Below are 22,113 nucleotides of genomic sequence, written 5' to 3'. Positions count from 1 at the left end.
CAGGAATTGTAGGTGGGGGGAGTGCATGTCCAGTGCTCTCTCCACCTTCAATACCCACGACTGAGGTGCCCTTGAGCAAGGCACTGAACCCCCACCTTCAATACCCACGACTGAGGTGCCCTTGAGCAAGGCACTGAACCCCCAATTGTTCCCTGTGTGTGTGTGCGTTCACTAGTGCACTTTGGATGGGTTAAAAGCAGAGCATGAATTCCTAGTATGGGTCCCCATACTTGGCTGTATGTAACGTCACACTTTCACTTTCAACGCAGTTTTCCATGGGACAAGACTGCCCACACAAGCACCAGCCAAACATAGCGACAGACACGCGGCTACGTTTGCAACAACTTTTCATCGGAGGAAGTGATAAACGCTTAGAAACGCCCCATATAGCTAGCTTGATGCCTTCTATTTCTAGATGACAAAGACAAAGTTTACCAGTACTACGACACTATGACAAAGGTTACCGGTACTTATCTGAAATAACGTCATGATCACTGCCACTAGATATAAAGAAAATGCTGATTTTTCACTCGGTGCTATCCAATGAGAGTAAAAAAAAAATATATATATATATATATATATATATATATATATATAAATATATATATATATATATATATATATGTGTGTCGTTATTGTGCACTGCTGCTCGTAAACTAGCTCCAGTGCTCACTGACGGCCATCAGTTCTTAGCTATATATAACGGCCTCATTTGCTCTCTCCTCTCACGCCTGGCTGGTTCAATTAATTATAGGGCACATGTTGGCGGGCCACCTCTTTCCTCATCCCATCACGCTACATGTCCTAAAATCGCTTTTGCCACCTCTTCATTGCTAGTTTCCCTCATCCCAGACGTTGGAATTTATCGCTAGTACGCAGTTCACATGGGAAGTCACGGGTTTGACTGCCGCCCAGTGCACTTTCACGGGTCCTAGAAAAAACGGGTTACGGGGTAAAATCATCATACTAGGCTGAGGCTACCTTTCCTCCACTTCTCCCCAACGCGGACGCCATCACCGAATTGCGTAAAAAAACGTTAATACCAAAAACGTAAAAAAACTGGTCTTTAAGACCATTTTTGAGACATTTTAAAAATGATATACATATCTTGAGTGATTTATGTACCCATTAATCGACAGTGGTGGTTGACCTGCAACATGGGCTTTAAATGGAGAGTGGCATGATTGCCATGTAGGACTATCAGATATTTCATCTGCAACAACAGTGAGTTTGATATTTTCAGTGTTATTTTCAGTCTTAAGTATCTCAGTACAAATGTACAAGGGCTTTGTTTTTCATCTGTAGATTAGCTTGAGTCATGTCCATCAAAAATAATAGTCCATTACAACATAAACCCTCATTGCAGAGAAATCTGATGTAGTGATTCAAAAGAGAAGCTCTTTTATAATAAACATCATGGTGCAGAGTTGACATCAAGTTTCTGTGGTTCTAAATGTTTCTGTGTGCTGACTGTGTGTGTGTGTGTTTCACTTAATGGTTTGAACACACACGTTACAGCAACTCAGAATGAAGTTTTTAGACAGATCATGTTATAATTGAAAATATATTGAACCTTGTGAATGTTCAATATATCACCAGCTGTTGAAGCAGCTCAAGTCTTAAAATTATGTGTTTCTGATGTTTCCACTACTGCTCCTGTTCACATCCAAACCACAAAGCAGCGTAAGAATAATGAACAAACAGATTCAACAACAGATTTTCTCATTTGTTTTTCTTAAAGCGAACACAGGACTCGTCCTTGTCAATCAGCTGAAGAGTTGGAGAGATGCTCAGAGTGACTTCTCATTCAGATACTGGAACAATAGCCGCATTTCCACTGTCGATCCAGTGAGAGCCAGTGCTTTAAATAGGCCGGGTGGGGCTAATAGCCTCGGACCTGTAGCACCGAGGCCAAAATAGCGCTGCATTTCCACAGTCAGGCCAGAAGCTCCGCTGCGCTTCACTAAAACCCGCCCTTTACACGCCTCTCAGGAACAACATCACGCAACCCCATCATTTTACCAACAAAGAGAAGTTATCAGAAAACTAATAAGAAATAAGTCAAGGGAACTAGTGCGATCACAAAACGAACATGATAAAAGCAGCTGTTTGCATGCTTTGTTAAATATTTAAATCCAAACGCATCAATGTTTTACTATAATAAGTGATAATTAATTTATCAGATTTGAAAATTAGTCACACAGAAATAAAGCGTTATGAACAGCCTGCTTATTCAGTCGAGTCTGTTTCTGTTTATTTGTAGTCACAGTAGCCCATATACATCGCATTTAGAAAGAATAAAAATTTCTATATTTTTATAAAAGCTCCCGAACAAAAAACATTGTTAGATTTTTATGACATAGGCTACGTGGAGCTAAATTCTCAAGACAAGACTTATGCCAGATAAAATATGTTACTAAATAAATACACCCCAGCCGGCATTTCAACGTTGATTCAACGTTGAAACTCCGTCAGGGACCATGGTTGAATCAACGCTGAATTACCTTTTAATTTTGCTAATTGGATCAATGTTGATATTGTGACGTTGATTCACTGTTGAAATCGCATTACTGATTCAACGTCTTACATTCATCATGGGTGAATTATGGTCGTTCTGTAGACGTTGGATTAACGTTGAATTTGCTGTTGATTTTGCAAAGTCAACATTGATAACACGACGTTGTTTCACCGTTGTACCTTACAACGTGTAAATACACAACTGTACGTTCAATTAGAGCCTAGTTTGCATTTAGATCAACACTGTACATTATAAAGGTTAAATAGCAGTAAAATAGCAGTTTTATTTTGGAAACATACTGTATAAAACAGATGAAAATAATCCCAAACTTTGGCGTGTAGTTTTTGTGGTTTTTGATGTGTTGTTTATTGTTTGTAGAATGTAGATGAAAATTCAATAATATTTAAAGGTTTTTGTAAAATAATATGCATATTTTGTGCTGCACTTGCAAGAGAAACCCTTGTACTTTTATAACTGAAACCAGTTGGTTTTTTATTTTGGTGGAAAACTATAGTTTCTGAAAAAAAACACGTTTTACTAAAGTATCTCATTAGAAGAGATGTGTACATTTGTGCAAAGAAAATGTGTTAAACAGTTTGAGAATGGAACCCCCCCCCCCCCCCCCAGACTGTATCGTTTTTTACTGCAGGGAACACGGAATTAGATTTTTACAGAAGGGGACACTAAAATGTTAGAACAAACAGGCTTTGTGAATATGGTGTGGTTGTGCTTCAGGTGATCCTTAAAAGTTTCCCAGCTCTCGGTCCTTTCTGACGCCGTCCCCTCCACGCCGTCTCTCCCACTTGTGCACTATCAGTACTGTCCTGTATAAACAAAAACCAAAACACCAAAAATAAATCCTCATAAAATATCAACTTTGATATTGTGAAATATTTTTAACTGAAAACTGAATGCAAAACAAATCAAACAAAATTTTCACTTTACAGTTCAATAACAGTGGGTTTGGAAAAAGTGCACAACACTATTCATTAAACACTTTTTAATGTATTCAGATGAAAGTTTACAATATTAACAAATTATTCACAAGCAGTGTTTTCAAAGCCCCCAGTTACTCTGTTTCAATCAGAGCCCTAGCTATACAGTGTACTTAGTAAAACAAGTCAAATCAAATTAAGTACATTTTAATTAAACTAAGTAAAATCACAACCTATCACAAAAGGTCGATGAATCTCTTCCAGAAGTGACAGTGCAATGCAGCAGCTGAACAATTTCTTACCAATGTGCCAATGATAAGCTGGATCCTTGATGAATCTACAAGAAAGAAAGAAGAAATGATTTAATGAAAATTTTCCTAAAAAGCAGGATTTTATTTTATACCATTTCTTTAAACCAATGGTTCTCAATCTTTTTATACCAAGTACCACTGCTCTCAAAGATTAAATTAAAATGTATTAACATTAATTTATATTTAATTTAGTGATTCATCTGCGTACCACTAGAGGGGGCCTGACACTTTGAGAACCACTGCTTTAAACAATCTGAATTCATTTTTAAATTCATTTTCATTAATTCATAATTGTACCGACATTTGCAGTTATATATTTCAGAAAACACGAACAGAGTATGTTATCTTTGAGACTATTATAAGATTAAAAAATATATAACAAACCTAATGCATGGGATTCATATCAGGAAAATGTGGAAAAATCTCAAAAAGACAGACAATTAACACATAACTTACCAGCAACACAACAACATCAGATGAGCATCTAACTTGAGCATCTGTGATAAAGCAATACAAAAATACACACATAGGTATTTATCTTCTGCAGGATACATGTCCTTAACCCATTTGTAAACTCTGGTAACGTTACACTTTACTATTTTCGAAAGATAATAAAGATAGTGATCTTCTTACCTCATTTTACCAGGATCTCGCAGAATACATCTGACCCTTCTTGTGTTCACATTACAGTTTTTGTTCTCCATTGACATTTCACTACTCAAATTAGCTAAAAAAAAAAAAAATTAACAGGCAAATATTAAATAATTCAGGACCGACCCAGCAGTTACAACGAGCAGCAGCTCACAGTCAGCCGCCTCACTCACAAAAAGATGATAATAATGGTCATATTTTCAAATTTAGAAAGGCGCGAACCGTTTCATTGTCGAGTTTCCTGGATGAAAGCCATATTAACCAATCATGATTAAAGCAAAAGTAAAACAACCAATAGGAATTGTTTCAGCATGATAAAGCAGTGACATGTATTAAGTTTTATTGTTGTTAATTGAGATAATATTTAACATATACCTTTAGATTTTAGAATAGGTATCATGATTAAAATATTGTAAAATGATTAAAATGGTATTGTGAAAATCAAAATGCTGTTGAAGATATTTTGTCATTGCTCGTGTTGGTGTTTTGATTATTGTATTGTGATGTTGTGTTGATTAAATTTGATTTGATTTAAAGATCTTATTAAAAATAAACTGTTTATTTAAACATTTTCAACGTCAGCATCAACGTTGAAACAACAACTGTCATTATTTCAACCATATTTTAACATTGAAGGTTGGTCGTGTGCCGGCTGTTTTTCAACCGTTCAGCTTTAAACATTGTATCAACGTTGTTTCAATGTTAAAACAACAACTGACCTTATTTCAACCATATTTCAACATTGAAGGTCATTCATGTGCTGGCTAGGATGATTTCTGTTTTTAAAATTTTATGATTTGATTGCCTTCAAGTGGTCGCATTTACCATGTTTACTATGGTAACATTAATGGCTAGCATGCATAGTCTTTTGCATCGCTTATAAATATTTCTGCCTTGTATGGTGATTATAATCCACATTGGATCAAGTTATTTCAAACACTCGCTGCCGACTGAAAGTAAGTTTTGAGCTCAACTTATTTAAAAAAGTTTTTAATGCTGGTGTTATAGCTGTTAGCTTTCTGAAATGATCCACGGCACTGACGCAACTCCACTTTTGTTCATAACCACTCCTCTAGCCCCAGCTGGCCCTATTATGTTTCTGTGAGACGTGGCTGGGGGAGGAAATTCCTGATGAACCTCTAACACGGGAGGGTTACACCATCTTCAGAGTGGACAGGCGCGCTGCAGACTGAGGAAAGAGCTGCGGAGGAGGAACTGCCATTGTGTCCTAGTGTACGGGTAACAGCGGTGTCAGCACTGTTATGATGTTGTGTTTTTTATATTGATTTGTAGGTGTTTTTCGTTTTTTCTAAGGGAGGTGAGCTATGCTTCATTGTTGTAAGTGTTGTGTACATCCCCCCCCTCTGCTAAGGAGGAGGCTGCACTAAACATTTTACACAACATGATCAGTAAACATGAAAATGGGTATCCTGAAGCTGCTTTTATAATCTTAGGAGATTTTAATCACTGTAATCTTCGTAAAGTCATTCCAAAACTGTATCAATATGTGACGTTTCCTACTAGAGGTAATAAAACATTGGATCACTGCTACTGTAACTTAAAAAAGGCATACGCAGCTGAACCCAAACCTCGTTTTGGGAAGTCTGATCACATTGCTATTCTACTTAAGTCCATATACATAAACAGGTTAAAGGCTATACCTGCCACCACTCGTACTGTTCACGCTTGGACTGACAGTGCTATGGCCAGCCTTCAGGGGTATCTGGACGCCACGGATACAAACATCTTCAAGGAGGCCACAGACAATATTCATGATTATACAGAGACTGTCAGTGACTATATTAGCTGGTGTACCTCCTTATGTGTTCCTGTACGTACTGTCCATTAATTTAATGCTGACGTACGGAAAAAGATCAAGGAAAGACGGGTGGCTTTCAAGTCAGGTAACAGAGGAGTATAAAAGGGCCAAATATGAACTGCGAAAGTCCATCAAAGCAGCAAAAAGGGCACGCTCCCTAAAACTTGAAAGCCTCCATCTACAGAACAACACACACATTATGTGGAAGGAAATCCAGTCTATTACAAACTACAATAGGAGCACTAACATCACCGAGGTAAGAGATGCCACCCTGCCGGACTGCCTCAACAACTTTTACTGCAGATTCAACAGGATGAATTCGGACATACCCTCCAGACTCCCCCATAGTGTTGAGGACATCGCTCTACAGGTGAGACACAGGTGCTGAAGGCTCTGAAGCAGGTTAACCCCCACAAGGCTGTGGGACCTGACGGAATGTCGCCCAGAGTCCTGAAGTCCTGTGCTGAACAACTAGCAGGTGTGTATACAGACATTTTCAACCAGTCCCTGTCACAACCGGTAGTTCCACATCTGTTCAAGTCCTGTTTTGTGATACCAGTTTCTAAGAAACCTGATGCTTCAACCCTGAATGACTTTAGGCCTGTGGCCTTAACACCAGTTGCCATGAAGTGCCTAGAAAAGTTGGTTGTTCTGACATATAAATATATTTTTTTTTATCAGAGACTGTAGATGATTTTTTTCTTTTTGTATATCGCGAGTATATATGTGTGGGATGTGGTGTAGTTTTTTTTTTACAATGTGCTTTTGTGTATGTGGTATAACAGAACATATGTTAGGATGCTGTTTGTAGACTATAGCTCTGCCTTTAATACCATCCGCCCTGCAAAACTCATTGTAAAGTTAACAGACCTTGGATTGCCGGCCACTACCTGTAATTGGATTTTAGACTTTCTTCTAAACAGACCGCAGGTGGTAAAGATGGGAGGGATAATATCAGGAAATCTCACAGTCAGCACAGGCACTCCCCAAGGCTGTTGCCTTAAGGCCAATTTATACTTCTGCGTCGAGTGTACGCCGTAGTGTACGTCGTAGGCTACGCCCGTAGGCGACGCCGTCGTGAGCATTTATACTTCTGCGTATGTCTGTTTTGCTCTGCAGTTACACCGCCGGAAACGCTAGTTGACGCGAGCGGGGTTCCACTGTGTTTACAGTCCACGAATTCACTGCCGTCTGGCAGTCTTTGTTGTATCTCCCGAAAGAGGAGCTCATACAGATGGCTGCTTGTATTTTTCTCACTTCTTCAATAAAATCTCCTCGGTCACTTGGTCCATTTCCATGTTGGCTCTTCACTGAATTTCGGAATTTAAAAATGGCGGGCGGTCCAGAGTGCGGAAGATACTTCCGGAAATGCGTAGGAGGAAACGTGATACTACCAAGCCGACCAATCACAGATCTTGCAGTCCGCGTCGTCGCGACGCGTAGTTACATTTTTGAGGAGGTGCGCGTCAGGGTACGGCGAAGGGTACGACGTATGGTACACGTCAATGTGCACCCGACGCAGAAGTATAAATTGGCCTTTAGCCCTAAGCTCTTTACATTATACACACATGATTGCGTCTCCACCCAGGACAGGTCACTCGTCATTAAATATGCAAATGACATGACCATCTTGGGCCTTATTAAGGGGGGAGATGAGACAGGGTATAGGGAACTGGTCAATGACATCATGGTCTATGGAGAGGAAAATGACCTGTTCCTCAATGTAGACAAGACCAGAGAGCTCGTAATAGACTTTAGGAGGAAAAGCCCTCTTCTGCAGCTACTCACCATCAAGGGCACTGTGGTGGAGAGGGCTGACAGCCACAAATTCCTGGGCCTGTTTTTGACATCTAACTTGAGCTGGAGTACAAACACTGTCACCACAGTGAAGAAAGCTCAGAAACGACTGTATTTTATCAGGCTTTTGAAGAAGGCTGGGCTTGGGATGTGCCCTCTTACTCATGCCTACAGAGGACTTATAGAGACTGTCTTGACATATGGCCTTACTGTGTGGTTTGGAAATGCAACACGGGCAGAGAAGAAGTCTCTCCATAGAGTTATAAAGACTGCAGAGAGAATCATTGGGACAAACCTCACACCCATGACCAAATTGTACACAGAGCGCTGTAAGAAGAAAGCTCAGTCCATACTTGGTGACATTCATCACCCAGCTCACTCACTTTTGAAGCCCAGAACACATAAAAACACGCTTCTATAACAGCTTTTATCCAGCAGTGGTGAGACTAATGGCTAATTCATAGAAATAGGGTATGTATGGTATATATGGCTAGCATATAGATTCAGTTAATTACATTTAATAATAGAATATTAGTTTTTCGCTCTCTAAGGGTGATGCCGTACAATTCCTATGTAATGTGTACAATTCTCTTTGTGCTCTGCAAATGGTTGTTTTTGATCAGTCTCTCTCTAGTCTCTTGTGGTTTGTTTGGTTTCCAGATAAACTGATTCTGATCAAGGAGAATCTCACGTGGTCTGAAGCTCTGAGATACTGCAGACTGTATCATGTGGATCTGGTCTCAGTTCAATCAGAAAAGATTCAGCGTTGTGTGATGAACGTGGTTAAACGAGCGTCTACTGCGGTGGTTGGGTTTACACAACTACTGCATCATGACTTCATGTGGCTCTTGGCTGCTTTGGAAAGGCTGTGTAAGCTTTCAGAACTGGGCTCCAGGAACGGACGAGACCGGGTTAGTAGAAAACTGCAAACCGGAGAACAGAAAGGCAGCAGTTCAGTCTGGAGGAGATCCGCTGGATCAGCCTTCCTGAATCTCACAAACTCAACTTCATCTGCAGCAGATATTAAGAGCTAATGTGTTTACTTACATTAACAGTTTTCATAGGCCACTTAATTACTTTTCTGAATCACTTTAATTTTTTATTTGTACTTTTATAAATTCTGAGTGAATCTGTTATTTCGGTTTTAAAAGTGGCCAAAGGTCTGTTTTATTTCTGTATTATAAATATGTGTCTTTAAAATTCTTTGTATATCTGGTGTGGTTATGACTCTGATACTGGGTCTTTTTGAGAAACTCAGAGAGAAACTGAAGCTTAGAAATGTGGCAAATGAGGATGAAGAGAAGCCACAAACATCAAATAAAAGAGCAAGCTGCAAAGCAGAATCATGCACACAAAAATTTTGAATTTGGGTGTCTTTACAATCAAAATGGTGTGAGAAAACAGGTTCAAGCAAGGCAAGGTGGGGAGACCAGAAAACTAAAGATAAATGCTTAGGCAGGATATGACGATATACTAAAAGAAAGAAAGGCATTATTCTTTCGAAATGAACTAGACGAAATGACTGGCAACATGGGCACTATCTTCTCTAATACATTAGAAGCTGTTGCCCCCATCAAATTGAAAAAGGTTAGAGAAAAGCGTATTGAGCCATGGTACAACAGTAATACCCACTCTCTCAAGAAAGAAACTCGTAGTCTTGGCGCAAATGGAGAAAAAACTAACTTGGAAGTTTTTAGAATTGCGTGGAAAAACAGTATGTCCATCTATAGACAGGCTCTAAAAACTGCCAGGGCCGAGCATATCCACAAAATCATAGAAAATAACCAAAACAATCCAAGGTTTTTATTTAGCACAGTGGCTAGATTAACAAATAACCAGACGTCACCCGATCTAAATATTCCCTCACAGTTAAATAGTAATTACTTTATGAATTTCTTCACTGATAAAATAGGATAACATCAGAAATACAATAACAAATGTAGATTCCACAGCGTCTAATACTTTAGTTTTATGCATCCACCCAAAGATAAACTGCAATGCTTTCACATATAGGACAGGAAAGAGCTTAATAAACTTATCACTGAATCTAAACCAACCACAGATTTATTAGATCCTTGACACACTATACTGAAAGAGTTGTACCGTGTAGCAAGAAAAACCGCTTCTCAATATTATAAACTAGTCGTTTCTTTAGGTCACGTCCGCCCACACCATTCACGTGGATGGTTATATAAGCCTATTATTAAGAAACCACAACTAAAGATCCTAGTGAAATCGGCAAATTATCCGACCCATTTCAAATTCCATTTATTCTCAAATTTTAAGAAAATCGTGTGTCTGTCTCCAATTGTGCTCCTTCCTGCAAAAAAAAATGATCTCTATGAAAAATTCAGTCGGGTTTCAGGCCCCATCATAGCACAGAAACTTTGTGCTCGTTTAAATTACAAATGATTGCTTCTTGGCACCAGAGACCAAGGCTGCATTCTCATTGCTGTGCAGTTTACTGATCTTAGTGCTGCGTTCGACACCATAGATCAAGACTTATCTATAGATAGATTACAAAAGATATACAAGGTTATCCAAGGGCAGGCTTTAAGATGGTTTAGATCTACCTGTCCGATGGCTACCACTTGTTTATTTTTTAAATGGGGAGGTCACCTCATTTATCACCAGTAAACTAATGGCGTGCACACAAGGATCTGTCCTAGGTCCTCTGCTATTTTCAATATACATGTTGCCCAACGCGCAGTGGTAATATCATTAGAAAATACGGGGATTCGTTTCCACTGTTATGCTGATGATACTCAAATATTTTTTTTTTCACCTATTATATATCAACGCGACCAGATGAAACTTCTAAATTATCTAAGCTAACAGAGTGTGTTAAAAATGTAAAAGATTGGTTTATCTAAGCTATTTTCTCCTCCTAAAGTTCAGATAAGACAGAGATATTACTTTATGGACAAAAAAACATTACACAGAATCTCGTAGATTACAATTTGCAATTAGACGGATGTACTGTTACTTCCCTTGACTGTACACAAAAAATCTGGCGTTATATCTAGACAGTAACGTGTCTTTTGAAAAAAAATATTTCCCATGTTACAAAAACAGCATTCTTCCATCTTAGACACATTGCCAATCTACAGAAACATGTTAACTGTTTCTGATGCAGAAAAGCTAGTTCATGCATTCATGGACCTCTAGACTGGACTATTGTAATGCACTGCTAGGTGGTTGTCCTGCATCCTCAATAACACGCTACAGGTAGTCCAAAATGCGCGGCTAGAGTCCTTACCAGGTCAGAGAAATATGATCATATTACCCCAATACTTACAGTCTCTGCACTGGATACCTATTAAGTTCCGTATGAAGTTACAAAATAGTATTACCTTACTTTAAGGCCCTTAATGGCCTTAGCTCCTGTCGTACCTGAGCTAGTTTGGAACCCGAATACAAACCCCATCACCGCTCCCTAAGGTCACAAAAACGCTGGACTTTTGATAGTACTCTATGGATAGCAAAGTCCCACTTAAAGACAAGGTAGGGCTTTTTCGCATTTGGCTCCAAAACTCTGGGTTTAGCCATCTGATTAATGTTCGGGGTTCAGGACACACTTTCTCTTTTTAAATCAGATTAAAAACACATCTCTTGGCCAAGCATTCAAATAATGCATCTCATACTTTTGGACTGCAAATGCGCATTATTATTCTTTAGCTTTGGTTTAAACTAATTAATTTTACTTGGTGGAACAGAAGCTATGCTAATATGTCTCTATTTGTTTCTCTGTTTTGCCACAGGATTTACACCCGTGGTAACTAGGATTTACACAAGCCTCCAGTCTGGATCCAGAACACCTGAGAAGAGATGATGCACCAACCCCTCAGAGGACCTCAGATGTATGCTAACCCCAGAGCACAAACATACAGAACTACCACATTTTGCTATACAAGTTGATTGCGATAATTGCTTGTTTAATAGTGTTAATGTCTGCTGTTGTTTACGTCCTTTTTATGATTTTTCTGAACATTTCTGGCCGTATGCACATATAAAACTGACAGTCACCATGGGATAAGCTACTATACCAACGCGCTGAGGATAAAGTAATTGTAGAAACTTAATTTTCTGTAAAGTTGCTTTGCAAGGATTTGTATCGTAAAAAGGCGCTATACAACTAAAACTTGTGAAGCGCTATACAAATAAACTTGAATTGGTTTGTTTATGGATGGGTGTTAGTTTCAAAGACTTTAGATATGCCAATCATATTACTATGAATGGGAGAAAGTGCAACTCGCAATATGGCAGATTGCAACTTGCTTTTTTATTTATTGAGTCAAGTGTTATAGTCAATATTCTGAATTGATTCTTTCTTTTTAATTTGTAGACTTAATTTTAAAGTCATCGTATAAGTGTTTTAAAACACATGCTTAGGACTGCACATGCACATTGGCCTGACATATAAGCTTTTCATGCAATTTGACCATAAAAAAAAAACGACATTTATCGGATCGTTCATGTCAGGTTTTATTGCTGATTTTAAATATGTTAGTTAAATGTGAGTGAAATGGACTTTGGTGTAGTATTAACTGTTTGGTTACCAATATCCTTCAAAATATCTTCTTTTGTGTTTGTTTTTTAATTATTTGGTTTTTTATGAGTGTAGTTAAAAATATATTGTTTTTGGTCCACAACAGCCTACTGACTTCTGGCCCAATTTCTATTAACATTTAACACTGTTGGGATGTGTGTTAATTTTTTCTTACAACTTTTTTACACTGCACGCGTCTGCGGCATGTTACAGCTCCGACAAGGCCATCAGAGCTTATCGGCGCTGACAAATGTTATGGTGTGTGGCAAGTTTTTTTTTCCGCACCGCTTGGCTAAAGATAGGTGCCTAGTCTATTTTTGATGGACACCACATCCAAACTGTACAGCAAATAAGTTAAATAAGGGTTCAATTTAAGGGTAAATTTCAAGTTAAAGACTCACAATCATATTTCACATCACTGAAATGGATGGAGGTTAGTTTTCTATTCTAAGATAAAAGTTATGTTGTATGGAAAAATAATTTTTTTTTGGAAAGTTCCAAAAAGGACAAGACATGGCGTTTAATTGCATGAGTTGAAGGAGTGGAATAAACAGAAAAAAGACAAAACATAAACATTTAGCCAACCATGTTATGTTAACTTACAAAAATCAAGAAAATCATTGTTGGACAGGCAAATTCTATCATCTCACAAATTCTGTTGCTTCGATTTTTTATTAACTTACAAAAAGAATTAGCACCGTAGGGAGGAGGGAACAAAACCTTTTCGGAGCTAGGTACCAGAGCAAGAATGAGGATAGCTGTGATGTTGGACTTATTGTCCAACCAGGCACTGTAGAACTGATCGTACCTGTTGCACATGAGACTCAAGCTTGTCAGAATATATCAGGATGTCGTCGACAATCATCCACCGATTTAACATGTCCCGGCACACATCATTGATAAATGCCTGGAAGACAGACGGAATATTGGCAAGCCCGAATGGCATAACAAGATACTCATAGTGCTCAGTGGTGGTAGAAAAGGCAGTCTTCCATTCGTTCCCCCTCCCGAATGCGAATTAGGTTGTATGCATTGCGTAGATCGAGCTTGGTAAAGTATTTGGCGGATCAAAGCTGTTCAAGAGCAACTGGGACTAAAGGAAGGGGGTAGCTTAAACTTTACTGTGGATCTCATTCAAATGATGGTAGTCAATGCAAGGCCGTAATCCTCCATCCTTCTTTACAAAGAAAAAACCCGCTGAAGCCGGGGAGAGAGGTAGATGGTCTGATGAAGCTCCTCGCTAGTTCCTCCTCAAATGAAGTTATCATGGTCCTCTGATTTTGGCTGAGTTAGGGGTTTTTAAAACTCACCTCTGCTTGAACTGCCCCGGGATGGTGATCGATGGCACAATCATTAGTGCGATGAGGAGAGAAGCCCAGCAGCTTTAGCCTTGTGTTTGAAAGCCCGCCAACCAAGTCCCTGGTGAATTCCGCTGGTAACCCCCTGAATAGGTAGAACCTCCTCATTTTTTTTTGGTCTAGGGAGAAATGATAGTGGCAAGAATGATGGTTTCAGCAAGCACCTTTAGAAATGATGCAGACCATCTGACAACTCACTTCAGTGGACCAGTTAAAGAGGATTATCATACTTCCCAGCCAGGGGCAATTCAAGATTATTATGAAGCTGCAGACCTGAGAGCCTGCCGTATTCATACAGTCCTGCAGCCAGAGTCCCGCATGATTATCAGTCCCCCTGCTTGTTTCGAAACAGCGCCCTCCTCAATGGGAAACCATGGATTGATAAACACATGGATAGCCAATTCCGAAGAAATGAAACGTGAGTATCACTAATTTTATTCAATGATTTCTTTTTTTAATCAAATCACTTTATAGCTCATCGATACACCAACATATAATAGTCTATCTAATGCATTTAAAAAACATAGTTTGTAAATAAAATTTGCCCTTTCTTTTTGTAGCTTTTCTTTCGCCATTTTAGCTCTCAACCAAGCATATCTTTGGTAGCAACGCTAATTTTTTTAACCATTGCCATTTATTGACAAGGTTTTATACATTAATTAATTAATGTATTTATTTATATGGACAGGCCATCATGGCCTATGTAAAGCTGTTTTACCTATCCTAAGAGGATTCTGACTGGAGGTGTAAAACCGTGGCCCTAATTTACTGGATTAAACCTTTGGTATGCATATAATTTGCAGAAACTGCTAAAAAAAAAAAAATGAATAATTATATTATTACACAATATTTTCTGACAATGGCATTTATATTTTATTTTAGTGAGAAGTTGAGGAATTTGACAGGGCTTATTGCAAAACTAATGAGAAAAGAAGCTACCAACATTGCGCCGTTACCAGAAAGTAATTATTTTACCTTTTGCATTTACATTACATTTTACATTTATTCATATAGCGGACACTTTTATCCAAAGCCTCTGACTTATAAATTAGGAGTCTGATTTTAATGCAATTAGAAGATGCAAAAAGTCCTTAACATGTTTTTGGTTTTCTTCCTTTTTTTTTGCTTTGCTTTTTCCTGTTTTACAGCAAAATGGCGTTAGATCAAGGTGATCCTTAAATAAAGTACAGAATTGTTTATTATTAGTTTTTTTGTCTATTGTTTTTTGAGTTTCAATCTGCGGCTTTCACATCCAAAAATATCAAATGTAAAACTGCTGTTTTTCAAATGTTAGCATGGTATAATTATTAATTAGACCATTATAAGGTTGAACTGAAAAGAAAGACAATTGGAATTTGCATTGCAACAAAAAAGTAACATTGTAGCAATATAATATCACATAATATTTTCAGAAGATAGTTTAAATCTGTGGCAGTGCTGCATCCCTTACATCAGGTTTACTTTTTTTTTCAATGTCACCACACCCATGAGCAACAAAAAATTGCACTAGCTGGGTACCATTTGTTAGTTTTCAGAACACAATGAGTTTTTCTTGGCACATGCATTTGCTTTTAGAAACGCTGAAATGGTTTTATTTGGATAACTTTAAAGTCAGAGACCGTATAAACCATTGCAGGGCTATGGATGTTTTCACAACTTCATTTTGGATAGGGTGGTATACAATAGGTGGCCAAACAAATTTATAATGGTTCTAATTCATTCAAGCTTTTTGGCTCTGCAGCGTATTTAAACATGTCATTACCTGGTTTCACTGCCTACAAGAGGATAGATCTCACGCCAAAACCACAAAGTGGTTAGCCAACAAGCCAATCGGTGCAAGCACATTTTTGACAGTGAGCAGCAGTGTGCCATACTTTGCCTCACCTATATCCCTGTTACATTTGACAGGAAAATGAAACTGAACTTAACACCTGCCGTGGTAAATTCATTATTAGTATTCACAGATGAAAGTATTATTACTTATGAAGTCATGTGCGTTCTTATTAGAAGCAATATAAACAGGATAAATCATCAATTACTGAGCTTATATTTTTCTATAAGCTACAGGCCAGTATTACCAGAAGTGATTTTAGATTTGACACATTTATTACATTGTGAGTATTATTTATATAATATGTCTAATACTTACATTCTAAGTTTGAAATTGTGGTTTACATAAGCAAAAAGAAAATTAAAAGTGGTAGTCTATTCACAATATTGAGCTGCCTACATTTTTATTTATCCTGTTTTTAAGGAAAGTAAGAATAAATTTATAATTTAAAATTCTGCAAATAAAAGTGACATGCATTTTTGTCAATTGCACATACTTTGTTATTCGAGTTACCTGTCCTTTATTTGGACAAAATAACTTTTTTCGATTTAAAAGATATTTGTCTGTACACTGTTAATTTATATAAATCAGAAGTTTAACTCCAGCGAAAATTGGAGATCGAATGTTCGTCAGCGAGAATACCAGCTTTTCCTTTCTTCTGAAGACTGAATCCTGTATCGTACAGCCTTATGATCAGTAATTTCTTCACGCACCGATGCTAAAAAACACTTAGTGGCAATTGCTTAACACGAGTTTTCTTTTGGTACATGTCATTAAGCAGGAAACAAATACTGATTTGACACCTGCTATGACCCGGAATGTTGCATCCCATAATAAGTCACCGCTTCGAGGTTTATTGTAGTGGCCAACCAAACCGTGGTCACCCAGATTTTCCGGTGCTTTTGACCGCTTGAAAGTGCGCCTTAACCGCGTTAGTCAACGTTTATCGCATTATTTTTCGCAACAGCTTCTGCTTCGTTCAACGGCCAAGATAATATGAACATAATATTTTTCAGATCAGTTCAATCTGTATAATCCGACAAAAATCCCTTACATCAGTAATTTTCGTTTCTTTCAATTACACCCATGCTAAAAAAAAAACACTAGTGGGTAATTTTGTTAGTTTGAGCCGAACACAATGAGTTTCTCTTTTTTGGCACATGCATTAAGCAGGAAACGCAAATATTTATTTGGATAACTTTAAAAAGATTACCGACATTGCATCCTATAATGCTTTCGCAATGGCATACTGATAGGGAAATTATACAGTAGTGTACAACTCAAAACGGTGGTTCTATACCATTTGCAGCTTTTAACGGCTGTACGTGGCGCTTAACCACAAGTTAGCCAACAAGTTTATCAAAGCTTTATCTTTCAGCAGATCACAGCTTTGTCTCACCTATGTTACATTTGTACAGGGAAAAATGAAAGAAAAACACTGTAGTTACAAAATATTTACATTCAGAGATGAAAGTTTATTACTTATGAAGTTATGTGTATGCTTTCTTAACTTAGAATTAAACAGGATAAATGTCAGGCTACTGTGCTTATATTTTCTCTAAGCTACACAGTATTAAGACCATATATTTTAGATTTGACATTTACTAGGTGTGTAGTATTATTTATATATAATATGAATATTACCTAAAGAAATTGTGGTTTTTGCATCAGAGCATTAAAAGTGGTAAAATTATTTTAGTGAGTTGCCTACATTTTTTATTTTTAGTGAGCTGCCTACATTTTTATTTATAATTTAATTTTTAATAATTTTTATTTATAATTTAAAATTCCTTCAATAAAACAGCATGCATTTTTGTCATGCACATAAAGATATTTGTCTGTACACTGATTAAGAAATTGTTGCGTGTTTTATAAATTATTTCCTTTAGTAAAACGTGAGGCACTGAATAATTTCGCTCCCATTATTTAGGCTTAATTAAAACAAGAAACGGCCTAATTTAAACCTGCACGATTTAGCTAAATACTTGAAACTCTAAAGAATGGACTGATTAATAAACGCCCCTCATGTTTTGTTCAAGTTCTCTCATTATAATAAACAAATTGCACACAATGTAAAAAAGAGCTTCATTAATTGACAACTTGAATGATTTTAAAGAGAGCCTTCTTTACTTGCTTTCATATAATTTAAGTAAAAAAAAAAAAAATCAGTCGCTTTTAAATGTAGGTGTGTATCATATTCCTTAAAATATCAGAGTGCAATATTTGCGCGGCGCGCATGATGCTGAGTGCGATGCACAGCATTTATTCTTATTTGTCTACTTATTTATTATTATTATTATTTATTATTTATTTATTTAGGATAATTGCATGTAAAAATTATTTACTTTGTAATGTATATACAAATGTGAATTATTATTCATATTCAAGTGTTTGTGCTAAAATTATCAATGTGCATGCAGGACAGGGAGGCCCCTCTCTATCACTTGAATTTTTTTCCCCTAATAATGAAATAACTGAAAATTGGGGTGTCTCACATACATGAGAGTATATTCAGAAAGTTTGGAATAAATCAATTCAAAGCTTAAAGCACATAATCTGTGAGAAGGTTGCATTTCTCTAAAGCCGCTGTCCATGTGGAGAAAGTCAGCACTGTGAATTTTCATTTGCAGCCAACAAGAAAAACATTTGTTAACACAAATACCATTAAATGTCTCCTTTTTTCATACCATATGCTACTTCTGCCTGTGCTTTGTGGCAAACTTAATGCATGTACTTGAGCGCGGAATATATTAAGGCTCATTATGTATTATAGATCTAAATTTAATATAAACCTGCGATTAGTTGAATAATGACAAATGAACGACTAGTAACTAGAAAAATCTTACGTGGGAGGCAGATCTATTAAATACTCTCTAGACATCTCTGTTAAAGTTTTAAAAGCATTTTATACTCATTTGCATAAATTCTTCTTTCAGAACGGTCTGTAATGGAGAGATGTCTTAACAATGATTTTCCCTCTGAAACACAAAAACAAAAATTTTAATAAAATTTATATTTTAGGTTTTGAGAATGGCCAACCCTTCTCTGCAGATATTGTTGCTTCTGGTTTGCATTGTAAATACAAATACACACACACACAATAATAATAATAATAATAATAATATTAATAATGTCCCCAAAACTCTATAGTGTGTTTTTGTCATGCCTGTAACACATGTATTCTAAATCTAAAATAACTCATAAAACACGTTTATAGAAGGATACTTACTAATGTCTGATCCTGTTTGGGATTTAGGAAAAACATAAAGAGATAGGCTACATTCTGTGAGAATTTATATTTCACACTCAAAAAAAAATATTGTTTAGATGTAACAAAATAAATTAAAGCAGCAGTTTGCATTTTTTTTTTGGAGTTAAGGCAACTTGGTCTGAAATTAAATTATAATCGCTAATAAACTATATTGGCGCTTATACAGTAGTCAACATTTAAACCAAATGACGGGCAATTGTTCTTACTTTTGCTAAATCGTTTGCAAGTTTGATAATCACCCTCATAAGACACTGTCCATATGAAAGAGCAAGCAAGAAATTCACACCTTTATCTCGACTCCCCCATAAACTATATACAGAACTACCCCAAAACCCCCCAACCCCTCCAGCTGAAACTGAACTCGGCCTGTTTTTTGGCTGTGAGGAATGGTAAGGTCATGTTACTGAAAGGAAAACATGCCTGCACTCACAGCAGCCGTACTCTTTGTATTCATTATTTTCTCGCAGCCCATATTATTATTTCCTCTAGACCAAAATAATAAATTATCAATAATTTTTGCAAAAATCATTGTTATTTGTGAACGTCAGTGTTTGAGGAAGGCTTTAAGACCAAGCGGAATCCTCTGCCAGTTGCTCCCCGGCTCACAGCGAGTGACTTGCTTCTCACTGACCCAGCTTCACCGCTCTGTGGCTTGATTTTACAAAATCAGCTCTGAGGGGAATACAAACTCATCAAGATGGCTACTGTGTAAGCTTGGCATGCCGCCTGCAGCTCTCTCGCGGTTTTCTCTCTTCGCTGATGTGTCTTTACCTGCTGCACGCCGACTGGTGTACCGCCAAGCTTCCCAGACATCCGCGATTCACGCGGGACCATTCGCTAACTCACAATCGTGGACGGGAATGCCCACTTCACAAACCATACGAAGCCTCTCAACCATCTTCCTGCACCCATATTCGCCAGTGCGGTCACAGTAAAACACCGTATGAGGAAAACCAGGTGCCGCTGGAGGTTGCCATGATCTAAAACTGAAAGCTTATTTACAAGCTGACATTTCGCTTTGGACGCAGATCTGTAGTACGGTGGCATCCGCGGGACGCTTTACCGATGTTCGCCCCGTTTTCCCTCTACATCTGAGTCATGCCACTCAGTTGATCTCCGCAGTGCTGGCTCTAATTTGCCCGGCGGAACGGAGTAACCACGAAATCTGCGCCATTGGAGAAAAGCTATCATTCATCGCACTATTCCTCCAATGGCTACGGCATTGAACGCCTCACCGCGGTGAATAAGACCTTTTATTAAACGACTTCTACTCCTCACACAACTTGATTTTATGTTCACAGAATCATGGATAAAGGTCGCAGGATTTAACTCCTTATCAGAACTGGTTCCAGCAAACTGCGGCCATTTAATCCTCCTCGTCCTAATGGACGCTGGGTGGATTTTAACTACTTTTAAATAACTTTCTCCTCACGCCAGTCGGATGGTCCCTTGCAACGACCTTCCCCCAGCTTTTGAAATCAGCCCAATCAGGATTGAATGGTCCCATCTGTATAGGGGTGATATACCGCCTCCACTCTTCATCACTAAGGATTTTATACTGCACCACTGAGTCATTGGCAACATTGCCACAAACCATGATCGCTTCCTCTTTGATGGGCTTAATTTCAATATTCATGTTCGCTGTCATTCAAATTCTTGCTCCAGGAGTTTCTGACTTAATAGATGCTTTTAACTCACTGCAGTGGGTCAAAAACCCCACCCACACCACAGGGCCACACTTGACCTTTGTGTTATCTTATGGGATTGATGTCACTGATATTGTTATTCTGATTTTCTTCGATCACAAGCCTATTTTTATTCTCACTGTCTTCTGGAGCTTCCTCAACCCACTATTGATCCTGTTATGTCAAAGGGTTCTATTCTCCTCAGTTCAACACACAAACTTCGGGACTTCAGGCTTTACTGAGCTATGCTCTCACTCTGCACCTGGACCAACCTCTATCTGACCTGGATGATCAGCATCTTAGCCTTTACCCTGCTTGGCTTAAAGTAGCAAACGACTGCTCCTCTTAAGCCTCACAAACCCAAACCAAAATCAGATATGTGGCAAAAAATTCCTGACACCCGGCCACCAAAGACAACAACATATGTAGAAAGGCCGAACGAATGGAAAAAGGGACAGGCTAAGTGCCTCCTTCCAGATGTTCAAAGACTCTCTTACAGCATACCAGAACACTGCTAAAATCAGCCAAAGCCGCTACTTCTCAAACTTAATTGAACTAACCACCAACCCCCCTAAGGTCTTATTTTCTGTCATTCGTTCTGTTTTAAACCCATCTGCTAAATTGTCTGTTGCCTCAGATGCTCTATGTGAAGACTTCCAGAGATTTTTTATTAACAAAATCACTAAAAATTAAGGATCAGTATCTGGCCCACCAATCCCCCTCCCCCTATTATGCCCGGGTGACTCCTCCTGTGTTTGGGAGGCTTTTGTTCCCATTAACCCTCCAGACACTGAAGGATGTGAGTGCCAAGCTCAAACCTTCATTCTGCCCAAATGATATCATTCACCCGAGATTTTTTAAATTAATTTCAACTCGGTGGTCCAGGTATGGTATCCCCATTAACAAGTGTCTAAGCACTGGCTCTGTTCCCGCCAATCTTAAAAGTGGCTACGGTCACCCTGCTCAAGAAGCCTCACTGATCCTTCTGTTTTAAAAAATTACCGCCCATCTCTGTCCCACTTTCATTTCCAAGTTATTAGAGAAAATTGTGCTAATCAGTTCCAACACTTTTGTCAAACAACTGTATATATGAGGTCTTTTCAATCTGGGTTTAGGACTGCCCACAGCACTGAGTCTGCTCTCCTGCGAGTGCTAAACGACATTTATCTCCACTGACCTGGAGACACTGTGGTTCTAGTTTTCCTTTCCTAGATCTGTCCGCTGCTTCTTTTGATACCCTTGACCACCCTACTCTGTTAGCTAGACTGGAGACGGGTGGGCATAAAAGGCTCTGTCCTGTCATGGTTCCAGTCTTACCTTACTGACAGAAAGTTTTTAGTAAAGATGGGAAGTTTCCAGCTCCATGGCACCTCTGAGATGTGGTCTTC

At 38.2% G+C, this 22,113-nt stretch overlaps 1 pseudogene; it reads left to right on the top strand.

Moving 5' to 3' along the window:
* Positions 1–9,453, top strand: part of LOC109083775 — a 29,783-nt pseudogene extending 20,330 nt beyond the window's left edge.
* The last annotated feature ends 12,660 nt before the right edge of the window (positions 9,454–22,113 follow it).

Source organism: Cyprinus carpio, chromosome B4 (assembly GCF_018340385.1).
Source record: "Cyprinus carpio isolate SPL01 chromosome B4, ASM1834038v1, whole genome shotgun sequence".
NCBI lineage: Eukaryota > Metazoa > Chordata > Actinopteri > Cypriniformes > Cyprinidae > Cyprinus > Cyprinus carpio.
Note: the sequence above shows the minus strand (reverse complement) of the source record. Positions and strands in the feature narration are given on the sequence as shown.